This window comes from Muntiacus reevesi, chromosome 2 (genome assembly GCF_963930625.1).
Source record: "Muntiacus reevesi chromosome 2, mMunRee1.1, whole genome shotgun sequence".
Taxonomy (NCBI): Eukaryota; Metazoa; Chordata; class Mammalia; order Artiodactyla; family Cervidae; genus Muntiacus; species Muntiacus reevesi.
In genome coordinates this window covers 278,238,736-278,253,020 of record NC_089250.1, presented here as the reverse complement: position 1 = coordinate 278,253,020, position 14,285 = coordinate 278,238,736, and the positions used below count along the sequence as shown (strand labels likewise).

The window sequence follows — 14,285 nt, the reverse complement described above, 5'->3', positions numbered from 1 at the left end:
GGATTGCTGGGTCGTATGGCAAATCTATTTTCAGTTTTTTAAGGAATCACCACACTGTTCTCCATAGTGGCTGTACTAGTTTGCATTCCCACCAACAGTGTAAGAAGGTTCCCTTTTCTCCACACCATCTCCAGCATTTATTGCTTGTAGACTTTTTGACAGCAGCCATTGACCGGCCTGAGATAGTACCTCATTGTGGTTTTGATTTGCATTTCTCTGATGATGAGTGATGTTGAGCATTTTAACTTTAAAGGCTGGCATCAGAGGAAGAGGCCCTCAGATCACTTAGTTCGGGTAGCCAATGCAGATGGACATTGCTGAGCCCCACAGGACTGAGAAAATAAAAGAGCAGTGGTGAAATGGACCTAGTACCACTCCCCATGGCCTCATCCCCAGGCTCAGTGCAGCGGGAATAGGCTTGGACACCCACCACCTCATTTGAGTTGGACGGCACACACCATCCACTGCTGCCCGAGGCTCTGGCATCTAACCCTGCATGCAGTAACTGACTGGGATGCTTTTGGGGAACTGAAGGAGCACGTGGACACTGTGTTCACATTCTCCCTCTGGCTTGATCCAAACGTAAAATCAAGTCTCCAGCATCTGCCTGGAAAGGGCCTGTCCACACATCTTATGTCCCAACCTTTGTGGACCCTCCAATCACCTCGCCCCAACAATCAAGGGTACTCAGCCTACTTGAGTCCCACAGGACTATGTAATACAAAAAATCAGTTTTCATTGGTCACACATAGACCTAAAGAGAAGGGATGGAAAAGACAGTCCAGGGAAATGGAAAAGAACATAGGAGTAACTGTAGTCATCTCAGACAAAATAGACTGTAAGCCAAAACATGTAACAAGAGACAAAGGAGGCCATTACATAATGAGAAATATATCAATTCATCAAGGAAACAGAACAACTGTACATATCTGTAAGCCCAAACTTGGAGCACTTCAATATATTAAGTACCTGTTAACAGAAATCAAGGGGAAAATAGGCAATCATACAATAATAATATGGACATCAATTCCATACTCAGCAATAGAGCAGTCACATAGAAAATCTATAAAGAGTCATTGGATTTAAACTACATATGAGATCGGATGTACTTAAGCATCCAACAGCAGCAGAAAATAGTCTTCTCAAGTGGACGTGGACCATTCTCCCTGTGAGTCGTAACATATTTAAGAAGACTGAAGTCATTTCAGGCATCTTTTTCAACCACAATGATATGAAACTTCAAAACAATTATTAGAGGAAAATAGGATAAATCACTAATGTGTGGAGATTAAACTTTATGTATGAAATGAAAAATCAAAAAAGAAAAAAAGTTTTCAGAGAAATGAAAGTGGAAATACAAGATAACAAAACTTATGGAAAGCAGTTTAAGAGCTGAACTGACAGCGATGGATGTCTATATGAACAAGGAAGAAAGATCTCAAATAAACAGAATAGCCTTATGCCTCAAGGAACTATAAAAGGATAACAAATTCAGCCCAAAGGGAATAAACTGTGAGGTTCTTTGAGGTTCATAGCAGAAATATTGGCATAATTGAGAGGCGTTGTGAATTTGGTTCCAGACCACAGCAATAAAGTCAGTGTCACAAAAAAGTGAATTGTATACGTTTTTGGCTTCCCAGTGCACATAAAGTTTATACTTGAGATTGCAATCATCACCCCGGTTCATAGACAAGCCTCCTATACAAGTTCTCACTCAACCTCAGAGCGCCTAGACGATAAAGCAAACATTACCAGACCAAAAGTGAGAAACACAGGCACAGTGGGGACTGCAATACCCCCACTTTCATCAGACAGAAAATCAACAAGGAATCACTGGACCGAGCTACACATTGGAACAGTTGAACCTTATAGACATAACCTGACCCATCTACCCATCAGCAGTAAAATACACATTTTTCTCACGAGCACAGAACAGTCACGAGATCAGAGCACAAGTTCGGACACAAGCAGATCTTTTTTTAAAAAGCCTTCATTGACACTGTTATAATATTGCTTCTTCTTTTCTTTTTTTTAATGTTTTGGTTTTTTTGGCTGAGAGGCATGTGGGATTGTAACTTCTCGATCTGGGGTCGAACCAGCATCCCCTGCATTGGAAGGCGACGTCTTAACTAGTGGACCACCAGGGAAGTCCCCCAAACAAGTCTTTAACAGATTTAAGACTGAAATCACATCAAGTGTCTTTTCCAAAGACAGTGATATGAAACAAGTTGCCAATAAGAGCAGGAGAGCTGGAGCATTCACAGATACATGGAGATGAACAACCACTCCAGAACAGACTGTGGTCAAAGAAAAATCCAAAGGCATTTTTGGACAACTATGAATGGAATCACACAAACTGAAATTTATGGGATTTGGCACAAGCTTCTCTAAGAGAGATGTTTTCACAACAAATGACTAGATTAAGGAAAAAAAGATTCTAGTAATCAAACAACTTTTTACCACAAGGAACCAAACAAGACAAAACCCAAACTAAGGCAAAAGTTAGCAACTAACAAGGAAATAAGAAAGAACAGAGTGGAAATAAAAGAAATAAGAGCCAGAAAAACAATACACCCTTGCCTGATTCATGTCAATGTATGGCAAAAACCACTACAATATTGTAATTATCCTCCAATTAAAATAAATACATTAATTAAGAAATAAACAGAAAAACAATAGAAAATACCAAGGAAACCATGAGCTGGCATTTGGAAAGATGAACATTCCCCTTGTCACTGAGCACCGGCAGGAACGTGAGGAGGGAACAGTGACGTCGGACACCTAAGGCGTTTCTAACCCCACGGCCGCCCTCGCCCTTTTCCCACCAGAGCGGAGGCATTCCTTCCCCTCAAAGCAGGAAACCCGTCCTGGCCTCACCTCCCAGCTCCTAGTCGCCCCTCTTCCTGGAGCCCCTCTTCCCGCCACTACAATGGTCTGGTCCTTCAGGCTCAGCCTCCTGGCTCCACCTGCTCAGAATCACCTCAGGAGCCTCTGCACCCACAGGTGCGTGGGGACTAGATTGGGAAGGTCACTCTCTCTGTGTAACAGGACAAGCTGGAAGCAACCTTTCTTAGAAAAAAGCAGAGAACACAGAACTGTATTTTCCAGGCCCCTGCTTTCACAAGCACACCTTAAAGGCAGTTCTGTCTCCTTTGCTCCTGGGCACTTCTTGCTACACTGGTTTCCTCATACTGTCTTGGTTTTCTTTTCTTTTTTTTACTTCTGTGAATAAAAATGCTTACAATACTGTGGGAGCTGCAGGAATTCTGTTGTGTTGACAGGAATGTGTAACTCATCCCAGGTGAGCCCTGAAATCAGAGGTGGTGCGTAGCCCAGTGCTGAGGGAATGCTGAGAACAAGCTGCTTAGAAGCATCGTCATGAGCTGTGGGCAACAGGACTAAAGGAGCCTGGAATAAGGTCCCAGATGGAGATGATCTGAGAAAGGGGGCAGAGGGACTCCTTCCCCTGCAAGCATAGATCTGTGAGGTCTGCTACAATGAGCGGAGTCCTTGTTAACAACAGGGAGGAGCTCAGTGACTGGATCATCCAAGGCTTGGCACACATTCCAGAGACCCCACCCCTCCTCTCTCATCCTTAGAGACTCCAGGGCAGAGGGATCTGTGGTGGACCACCCGCCTCTGCTCCCGGCCTGAGACGCTCCCGGGCACGCAGCCACCCTCCGCCCAGCAGAGCATGGATGTGGATGCTCAAGGGAGGCCGTGTTGCCCCTGTCCCGCCCAGTGTGAGTTAAATCTTAAGTCTCTCTCCTGCTGGAGGCAACGTCTCTCTCTCCCAGTCTTTGCCCTGAGATTGAACAGAAGGAAGCACTTACTGTCTGGTCTTTGCTTCAGAGCTCTGTGCAGGGACGTGTCACTCAGGATGAGCCCCGAGCACCTGAGATCATGGTTACAGCGACGGTATTTCTAGCCTTGGTCTCTCCGCAGAGATTCCATTATCACGTCACCTGCTGTGTGGGGAGTCTGGGGCGTTTCCAGTGAGGAGCAAATTTTATCCCCAGTGTAAATCATCATCTTCCTCCTTGGGTGATTAAGGACACCTTTTGGCAATCAATGAAAAGACCCGGATGGGCAGCCAACTAGCTGGCAGAAAATTTTTCTTATTTCTTGTGGAAAAAGGGAATTCAGAATCAAAGTTGTCGTTGGGTCCTATAGGGACACGTTAAGGTGCATCAATAACTTCTTTTAAACTATACTTGTAATTGGGGTTATTCCTCAAAGCATTATTTATATTTGCTTTTTTTGTCAGGTGTTAATAAATTTTATTTTGGCAACAGTTCTTTGAGAGTTAATTCACATAACATATACCTTATCCATTTAAAGTATACCACTCGTCTACAAGCAATAAATTCTGGAGAGGGTGTGGAGAAAAGGGAACCCTCTTACACTGTTGGTGGGAATGCAAACTAGTCCAGTCACTATGGAGAACAGTGTGGAGATTCCTTAAAAAACTGGAAATAGAACTGTATATGACCCAGCAATCCCACTCCTGGGCATTCACACGGAGGAAACCAGATCTGAAAGAGACACGTGCACCCCAATGTTCATCGCAGCACTGTTTATAATAGCCAGGACATGGAAGCAAGCTTGATACCCATCAGCAGATGAATGGATAAGAAAGCTATGGTACATATACACAATGGAATGTTACTCAGCCATTAAAAAGGATACATTTAAATCAGTTCTAATGAGATGGATGAAACTAGACCCATTATACACAGTGAAGTAAGCCAGAAAGATAAACACCAATATACTATAGAAACGCATATATATGGAATTTAAAAAGATGGTAACGATAACCCTACATGCAGGACAGAAAAAGAGACACAGATGTATAGAACAGACTTTTGAACTCTGTTGGAGAAGGCCAGGGTGGGATGATCTGAGAGAAGAGCATTGAAACATGTATATTATCAAGTGTGAAATAGATCGCCTGCCCAGGTTGGATGCATGAGACAAGTGCTCAGGGCTGGTGCATGGGAAGACCCAAAGGGTTCGGATGGGGAGGGAGGTGGGAGGGGGGATCAGAATGGGGAACACATGTAAATCCATGGCTGATTCATGTCAATGTATGGCAAAAACCACTACAATATTGCAAAGTAATTAGCCTCCAACTAATAAAAATAAATGAAAAAAAGAAAACAAAACCGTAAAGTATACCACTCAATGATCTTAGTTTATTCAGAGTTGTGGTCTTTGTTGTTGTTTAGTGGCCAAGACGTGTTCGACTCTTGTAACCCCATAGACTCTAGCCCACCAGGCTTCTCTGTCCACGGGATTTCCCAGGCGAGAATACTAGAGTGGGTTGCCATTTCCTCCTCCAGGGAGTCTTCCCAACCCAGGGATCGAACGCACATCTCCTACATTGCAGGTGGAATCTTACCACTGAGCCACCAGGGAAGCCCATTGTCTCTGCTGCACTCAGTTTTAGGAAATGTTCATCAATGTGAAAGGAAAGCCCATATCCTTCATTTTGTTTGTTTCTTTGTTTGTCTCAGATGTTTTATCAAACTTTTTATTTTGTATTGAGGTATAGCCAATTAACAATGCTGTGACAGTTTCGGGTGGATAGCACAGGGACTCAGTCATATGTGTTACATGTATCCATGCTCCCTCAAGCTCCCCTCCCAGCCAGGCTGACCCAGAACACTCAATGCATTGTCATGTCTCCACAACAATGAGACTCATCACTGGGCCCCAGGTCTAGTGTGCCTATGACTTTATTTACAAAGTTCCGAGGGACTTCCCTGGCAGTCCAGTGGTTAGGACTCTGAGCTTTCAGTGCAGGAGGCCCAATTTCCATCGCCAGTTGCAGAACTGAGATTCCACATGTCATGCAGCCCCAAAAAAATTTCTTGGTGGGGTAGCGGGGGGTGGCAAAAGAAGTATTTATCACAGCCATGTATGGAAAACTCAATAGTGTACATTCAGCCCAGTTTGGTGGCCTGTTCTTTGACCCTCGCCTTTTCCAGCTTGGCAGTGGGAGCCACTGACTTTGGACCCAGGACACGGCCTCCCCAGTGATGCAGATCTCCTCGTATCTGTCACTGTAATTGATCCTGACGGCTTCCACCACCTCAGCCAGAGCACCCTTGTGGTCCGAGCTGATGTGTGTGTGAAGGCAGTGGTGGTGCGTGTCTTTTTGTAGACCAGACACCCTAGCCTGACCTTCCCCTTGAACCTCCATCTATTTTTTTAATTAATGTATTTATTTTAATTGGAGGCTAATTACTTTACAATATTGTAGTGGTTTTTGCCATACATTGACATGAATCAGCCATGGGTGTACATATGTTCCCCATCCTGAACCCCCTCCCACCTCCCTCCCCACCCCATCCCTCAGGGTCATCCCAGTGCACCAGCCCTGAGCACCCTGTCTCATGCATCCAACCTGGACTGGTGATCTGTTTCACATATGGTAATAGTCATGTTTCAATGCTATTCTCTTAAATCATCCCACCCTCACCTTCTCCCACAGAGTCCGAAAGTCTGTTCTTTACATCTGTGTCTCTTTTGCTGTCTCTCATATAGGGTCATCATTACCATCTTCCTAAATTCCATATATATGTATTAATATACTGTATTAGTGTTTTTCTTTCTGACTTACTTCACTCTGTATAACAGGCTCCAGTTTCATCCGCCTCTTTAGAACTGATTCAAAAGTATTCTTTTTAATGGCTGAGTAACATTCCATTGTGTATACATAGCACAACTTTATTATCCACTCGTCCGCCGATGGACATCTCGGTTGCTTCCGTGTCCTGTGGGAGGAGAAGTGCTTTATAATGCTGTGTGGGTCTCTGCCATGCCACAGTGTGAGTCAGACATAGTATGTGTATCCCCTCCCTCATGAGCCTCCTCCCCGACTCCCTCCCCACCCCACTGCTCTAGGTCATCGCAGAGCACTGACCTGAGCTCGCTCCGATACATAGCGGCTTCCCACTGGCTATCTGACACGCGGGTGCGTGTATGTGTCAGCGCTGCTCCCTGAATCCGTCCACCTTCTCCCCACCCTGCCTGCCCACAAGTCTGCTCTCTATGTCTGAGACTCTGTTCCTGCCCCGAAACAGGCTTGTCTGTGCCACGTGTATGTGTTAATGCACGATGTTTCTTTCTCTCTTTCTGACCTCACTCTGTTCAACAGGCTCTGGCGTCATCCATTTCAGCTCAGCTGACTCACGTTCGGGAACCCCCATCCCACTGTACCCGGTGGGCAGGGTGGCCCAGCTCTGTGCTGTTCATACAGTAGGTCCTTATTAGTTATCTATCTATATACAGCAATGTGAAAAATGAAGTAGATTTGAAATTGCTTCCAATCAATTATGTTAAAAATAAAAATAAGTCATAGGCATTTAGCTCATTAGTGTTTAAAAGGAGATTGTCTATCGCTAAGTATACTTTTCTTATTGGTCACATTTTATTACCTTTTCATACACTTTAATAGGAAAAACAGTAAGTAAAATAACAGTACTTTTAGATAAACATTGAAATAATTCACTCATATTAAAACAAATTCCGTAAAAGTTAAAGGAAATTTTTCACACAAAAGGTAAGTTACACCAAAGAGGAAAACACTTAAAAAAAAACAGAACTACGACCATTGGAAAATGTAATCATATTGATACATGCATAAACTATACCTCTTCATTGCTTTTTTTGTATAAGACACAACCAGTTCATGACAGAGAAAAATCATAGCATTAATTGTCAATAATAACATATGCCTGCATGCTAAGTCGGTTCAGTCAAGTCCAACTCTTCGTGACCTACTGAACTGCAGCCCACCATGGGATTCTCCAGACAAGAATACTGGAGTGGGCTGTTGTGCCCTCCTCCAGGGGATCTTCCCCACCCAGCAATCGACCCTGCGTCTCTTACATCTCTTGCATTGGCAGGTGGGTTTGAAATAGACACTACTTGGGAATCCATACTTGATGGCTGAAACATCACTGAAAAATAGCTATACCTTAAAACCTTAAAGTTTTAAAATGGGACTTAAATAATTACACTCCAAAAAGATGGCAAAAAAAAACCAAACAGAAAAATAGATTGGACAAATAGAAACAAATCTCAGGTTGCAAAATGCCATCAAGAAAACTATATATTCAAGGAACAGATTTTTTTTTTTTTTTAAAAAAGCAACTTCTGGTCTGTCCTTCAGATTACATGATTCATCTAATCAATTAAGTTTATTGAGGGTCCTCCATGTAAACAATCCAGGTTTAAAGGAGAAGCAAACCATTGAACAACATGGATTTTCTGTGTAACACTACAGCATACTGGCGAATTAAGAGTGAAGTCCAGTTACAGGAAATATAGAAGAATATATTCTCTATTTTCCTGTGTGTTATCTTCATCTCAGGAATCAGATCTTCACCTGCACAAGACTAATATTTATGGAGACCTATATTGGATTGCGTGCCAATGTGTCAGGTATTAGCCACAACACATGGAGATAAAGTTTGTGGAAACTCTTGAAATGTTCCTGAGAAAGGAGGTTTCCTTCAGATGGCTGCATTGGTCAAGACGGAAATCATTTCCTCAATAATGGTGGGTAGGTTTTTCGAGCAGATAATTTCATGGATGGATTTTCAGCTCTCCTAAGGCATCACTGCTTCCAATGAACCTTTTCAATTCAATGGAGTTTATGTAGAAATGTATTGAGTGCTCAGTTGCTCAGTCGTATCCGACTCTGCAATTCCATGGACAGAGGAGCCTGGTAGGCTACAGTCCATGGGATTTTTCAGGCAAGAATACTGCAATGGGTTGCCATTTCCTCCTCCAGGGTATTGAGTGCAAACATCAAAAGCTATCAACTTATAGAATAAACAATTCAAGGGGGTAGAGTGTACCTCATGGTGAATATAGTCAATTATAATCATTGAATACTTGACAAATGCTAAGAGACTTGACCTTCAAAGTTCTTCTGATGGGGACTTCCCTGGCAGTCCAGTGGTTAAGACTTCAAGCTTCCGCTGCAGGGGTGCAGGTTCAATCCCTGGTCTGGGAACTAAGATCCCACATGTTGCAGAGCCAAATAATAACCAAAAACTAACTAAATAAATGTGGCAAAATTCTGATCACAAGAAAATGATTCGTATCATCTGTGAAGGTAGAGGGATGGTAACTAGACTTACTGTGATCATTTTGGATACAAATATCCATTCATTATGTTGTCTATCTGAAATTAATTATACATCGATTAACAAAGGATGATACTGAGTACTTACAGAATAGGTACAATTATTATTGAAGGTGTCTACTAGATGTTTAGCACTTTATCCATTCATTCTAACAACTCAAGAGCAGAACCTAGGAGTTCTAGGATCCCTCAGGAGCAGCAGGAGTGGGGAAATAGTGGGGAAACAGGAACCCAATACATTAGAGACCTGGAACAACCAGAGATGAAAATCTGAAGAGGCACTGATATGAAAAAAATGCAATCCAGCAGGTAGAAGGTGACGAAGGTGACCACCAGCATCAGGATGGTGCGGGTGGCTCTGGTCTCCGGGGGGCATCCATGGTACCCAGTGGGGGTGTGAATATACTGAACCCTCTGGTGGTGTCTGAGCAGGAGAAACACCATGGAGCCACTGGACCAGACCATGAGGCCCATAAACATGACATCAGAGACGGACCACAATCAGCCAAAGCCTATGACATTACCTGAGACTGAGCAGAACCAATTGCCTTGGGAATCCGTAGAGTTGTGTGTGTCCCACGGACCAGTGATTTTCAGAGGAACAGGGATGTATGTTAAGAGACTGAGCATCCAGCAGGTGCAGCAGGAAGGACCAGTGACCCTGGGGGCCCTTCCTCTGAGCATCACCGACTTCTCTCTCCTGGGGGTGAGAGTGAAGGACTGATAGGTGCTCAGCACGCAGGTGGAGCATAGGTTGGTGCTGCGAGCCACCCTCTGGATGTAATACACAAACTTACACCCAAGGCCGGACAGGGGCTTCCTCAAAACAAAAGCAGCCATTGTGTAGGGAACCCCAGAGGACAGAAGAAACAAAAGATTGGACAGGGCCACGTGGGTGAGAATCGTGTGTGCAGGCCTCTGCTTGTGGCCAAGCAAGACTGGAGAGATGCTGCGGGAGAAAAGGATGGCATTGGCCAGAGACCCAACTCCTATCTGTGTCAGATATGTGGTTTTCAGGGCTGCCTGGCTTATGGTTCTCAGGGCATCTTTGTGAAAAGACATGGAGAGGACTTCGGAGTGGCCTGGAGCAAACAGGAGACTCTGCAGATAGAGACACCAGCAGTCTTCTTACGTAACTCACAGTGGACAAGGATTCCCACATTTTACTTCTCCTGAAAAGAGAAGACACTGTCATAGTCCAGAGAAATGAGTTTACCTGGATAACATGTTCCTGATACCAGTTAAAGCATCCACCGTTATTATCTTATATTTTTAAATTTACTTTTATTTAAATTTTTTAAATCGGGGGCTAATTGCTTTACAATGTTTTGATAGCTTCTGCTGTAGAACAGTGTGAATCAGATATAAGTATAATGTATAAATATATATCCTCTTCCTCTCGAGCCTCACCTGTCTCCCAACTGTGCCCTCGAGGTCATCACCGAGCTGAGCTCCCCGTGTTATACAACAGCTTTCTATTTGCTTCTGTATCCTGATCTCCTACCTCCATGTAAGGTCTGTCTGTCAACTTTGGAAACATGTCTGCCTTCTTCAGCAACATTGTTGGCTTAATTCAACCATTTTCAATGTCATTATTCTCAGAAACAGAAAAACAAATGAACAAACAAATTGGTAGGCAATCAAAAAAATACCCAAATGGTGAAAGAATCTTGAGAAAGAACAACAAACCATTAAACTTCTTTATTTCAAACTGTATGTCAAATTTATAGTAACAGAAACACTATGGTATGGGCATTTAAACAGACAGCTCAATGGAGCAGAATAAAGAGGCAGAAACAAACCCAAGCTCCTCTGGTTAATTAAATTTTGACAGAGGCACTAAGAATATATAACAGAAAAAGGATAGTTTCTTCAAAAGTGCTGTTTGGAAAACTGAACATCCACATCTAAAGACTGAAACTGGTAGTCAAAAACCTACCAAATTCTAATGGATACAAAAACAAGACCCCTATATATGCTGTCTACAAGAGACCCACCTCAAAACAAGAGACACATACAGACTAAAAGTGAAGGGCTGGAAAAAAATATTTCACGCAAACGGAGAACAAAAGAAAGCAGGAGTTGCAATACTCATCTCAGATAAAATAGACTTTCAAATAAAGGATGTGAAAAGGGACAAAGAGGGACACTACATAATGATCAAAGGATCAATCCAAGAAGAAGATATAGCAATTATAAATATATATCCACCCAACATAGGAGCACCACAACATGTATGGCAAACACTAACAAGTATGAAAGAGGAAATTAATAGTAACACAATAATAGTGGGAGACTTTAATACCACACTCAGAGCTATGGATAGATCAACTAAACAGAAAATTAACTAGGAAACACACACCTTAAATGACACAATAGACCAGCCAGACCTAATTGATATCTATAGGACATTTCACCCCAAAACAATCAAATTCACCTTTTTCTCAAGTGCACATGGAACCTTCTCCAGGATAGGTCACATCCTGGGCCATAAATCTAGTCTTGGAAAATTTAAAAAAAATTGAAATCATTCCAGTCATCTTTTCTGACCACAGTGCAGTAAGATTAGATCTCAATTACAGGAAAAAAAATTGTTAAAAATTCAAACATATGGAGGCTAAATAACACGCTTCTGAATAACCAAGAAATCAGAGAAGAAATCAAAAAAGAAATCAAAATATGCATAGAAATGAATGAAAATGAAAACACAACAACCCAAAACCTATGGGACACTGTAAAAGCAGTGCTAAGGGGGAGGTTCATTGCATTACAGGCTTACCTCAAGAAACAAGAAAAAAGTCAAATAAATAACCTAACTCTACACCTAAAGCAATTAGAGAAGGACGAAATGAAGAACCCCAGGGTTAGTAGAAGGAAAGAAATCTTAAAAATTAGGGCAGAAATAAATGCAAAAGAAACTAAAGAGACGATAGCAAAAATCAACAAAGCTAAAAGCTGTCTTTTTGAAAAAATAAACAAAATTGACAAACCATTAGCAAGACTCATTAAGAAACAAAGAGAGAAGAACCAAATTAACAAAATTAGAAATGAAAATGGAGAGATCACAACAGACAACACTGAAATACAAAGGATCATAAGAGACTACTACCAGCAGCTCTATGCCAATAAAATGGACAACTTGGAAGAAATGGACAAATTCTTAGAAAAGTATAACTTTCCAAAACTGAACCAGGAAGAAATAGAAGATCTTAACAGAGCCATCACAAGCAAGGAAATCGAAACTCTAATCAGAAATCTTCCAGCAAACAAAATCCCAGGACCAGATGGCTTCACAGCTGAATTCTACCAAAAATTTAGAGAAGAGCTAACACCTATCTTACTCAAACTCTTCCAGAAAATTGCATAAGGTAAACTTCCAAACTCATTCTATGAGGCCACCATCACCCTAATTCCAAAACCAGACAAAGATGCCACAAAAAAAGAAAACTACAGGCCAATATCACTGATGAACAGAGATGCAAAAATCCTTAACAAAATTCTAGCAAACAGAATCCAACAACGTATTTAAAAACTCATACACCATGACCAAGTGGGCTTTATCCCAGGAATGCAAGGATTCCTTAATATCCACAAATCAATGTAATACACCACATTAACAAATTGAAAAATAAAAACAATATGATTATCTCAATAGATGCAGAGAAAGCCTTTGACAAAGTTCAACACCCATTTATGATTAAAACTCTCCAGAAAGCAGGAATAGAAGGAACATACCTCAACATAATGAAAGCTATATATGACAAACCCACAGCAAGCATTACCCTCAATGGTGAAAAATTGAAAGCATTTCCCCTGAAATCAGGAACAAGACAAGAGTGCTCACTCTCACCACTACTATTCAACATAGTTTTGGAAGTTTTGGCCACAGCAATCAGAGCAGGAAAAGAAGTAAAAGGAATCCAGATAGGAAAAGAAGAAGTGAAACTCTCGCTGTTTGTAGATGACATGATCCTCTACATAGAAAACCCTAAAGACTGTACCAGAAAATTAGTAGAGCTAATCAACGAATATAGTATAGTTGCAGGATATAAAATTAACAGAGAAATCCCTTGCATTCCTATACACTAACAATGAGAAAACAGAAAGAGAAATTAAGGAAACAATACCATTCACCATTACAACAAAAAGAATAAAATACTTAGGAGTATATCTACTTAAAGAAACAAAAGACCTATACATAGAAATATATAAAACACTGATGAAAGAAATCAAAGAGGACACAAACAGATGGAGAAACATACCGTGTTCATGGATTGGAAGAATCAGTATTGTCAAAATGGCTATACTACCCAAAGCAATCTATAGATTCAATGCAATCCCTATCAAGCTACCAATGGTATTTTTCACAGAACTAGAACAAATAATTTCACAATTTGTATGGAAATACAAAAAACCTCGAATAGCCAAAGTAATCTTGAGAAAGAAGAATGGAACTGGAGGAATCAACCTGCCTGACTTCAGACTCTACTACAAAGCCACAGTCATCAAGACAGTATGGTACTGGCACAAAGACAGAAATATAGATCAATGGAACAGAATAGAAAGCCCAGAGATAAATCCACGAGCCTATGGACACCTTATCTTCGACAAAGAAGGCAAGGATATACAATGGAAAAATGACAACCTCTTTAACAAGTGGTGCTGGGAAAACTGGTCAAACACTTGTAAAAGAATGAAACTAGAACACTTTCTAACACCATACACAAAAATAAACTCAAAATGGATTAAAGATCTAAATGTAAGACCAGAAACTATAAAACTCCTAGAGGAGAACATAGGCAAAACACTCTCCGACATGAATCACAGCAGGATCCTCTATGACCCACCTCCCAGAATATTGGAAATAAAAGCAAAAATAAACAAATGGGACCTAATGAAACTTAAAAGCTTTTGCACAACAAAGGAAACTATAAGTAAGGTGAAAAGACAACTCTCAGATTGGGAGAAAATAATAGCAAATGAAGAAACAGACAAAGGATTAATCTCAAAAATATACAAGCAACTCCTGAAGCTCAATTCCAGAAAAATAAATGACCCAATCAAAAAATGGGCCAAAGAACTAAACAGACATTTCTCCAAAGAAGACATACAGATGGCTAACAAA

At 41.4% G+C, this 14,285-nt stretch overlaps 1 pseudogene; it reads right to left on the bottom strand.

Moving 5' to 3' along the window:
* Positions 1–9,317: 9,317 nt before the first annotated feature.
* LOC136158982 (vomeronasal type-1 receptor 4-like) lies at positions 9,318–10,222 on the bottom strand (annotated as a pseudogene).
* Between the last annotated feature and the right edge of the window lie 4,063 nt (positions 10,223–14,285).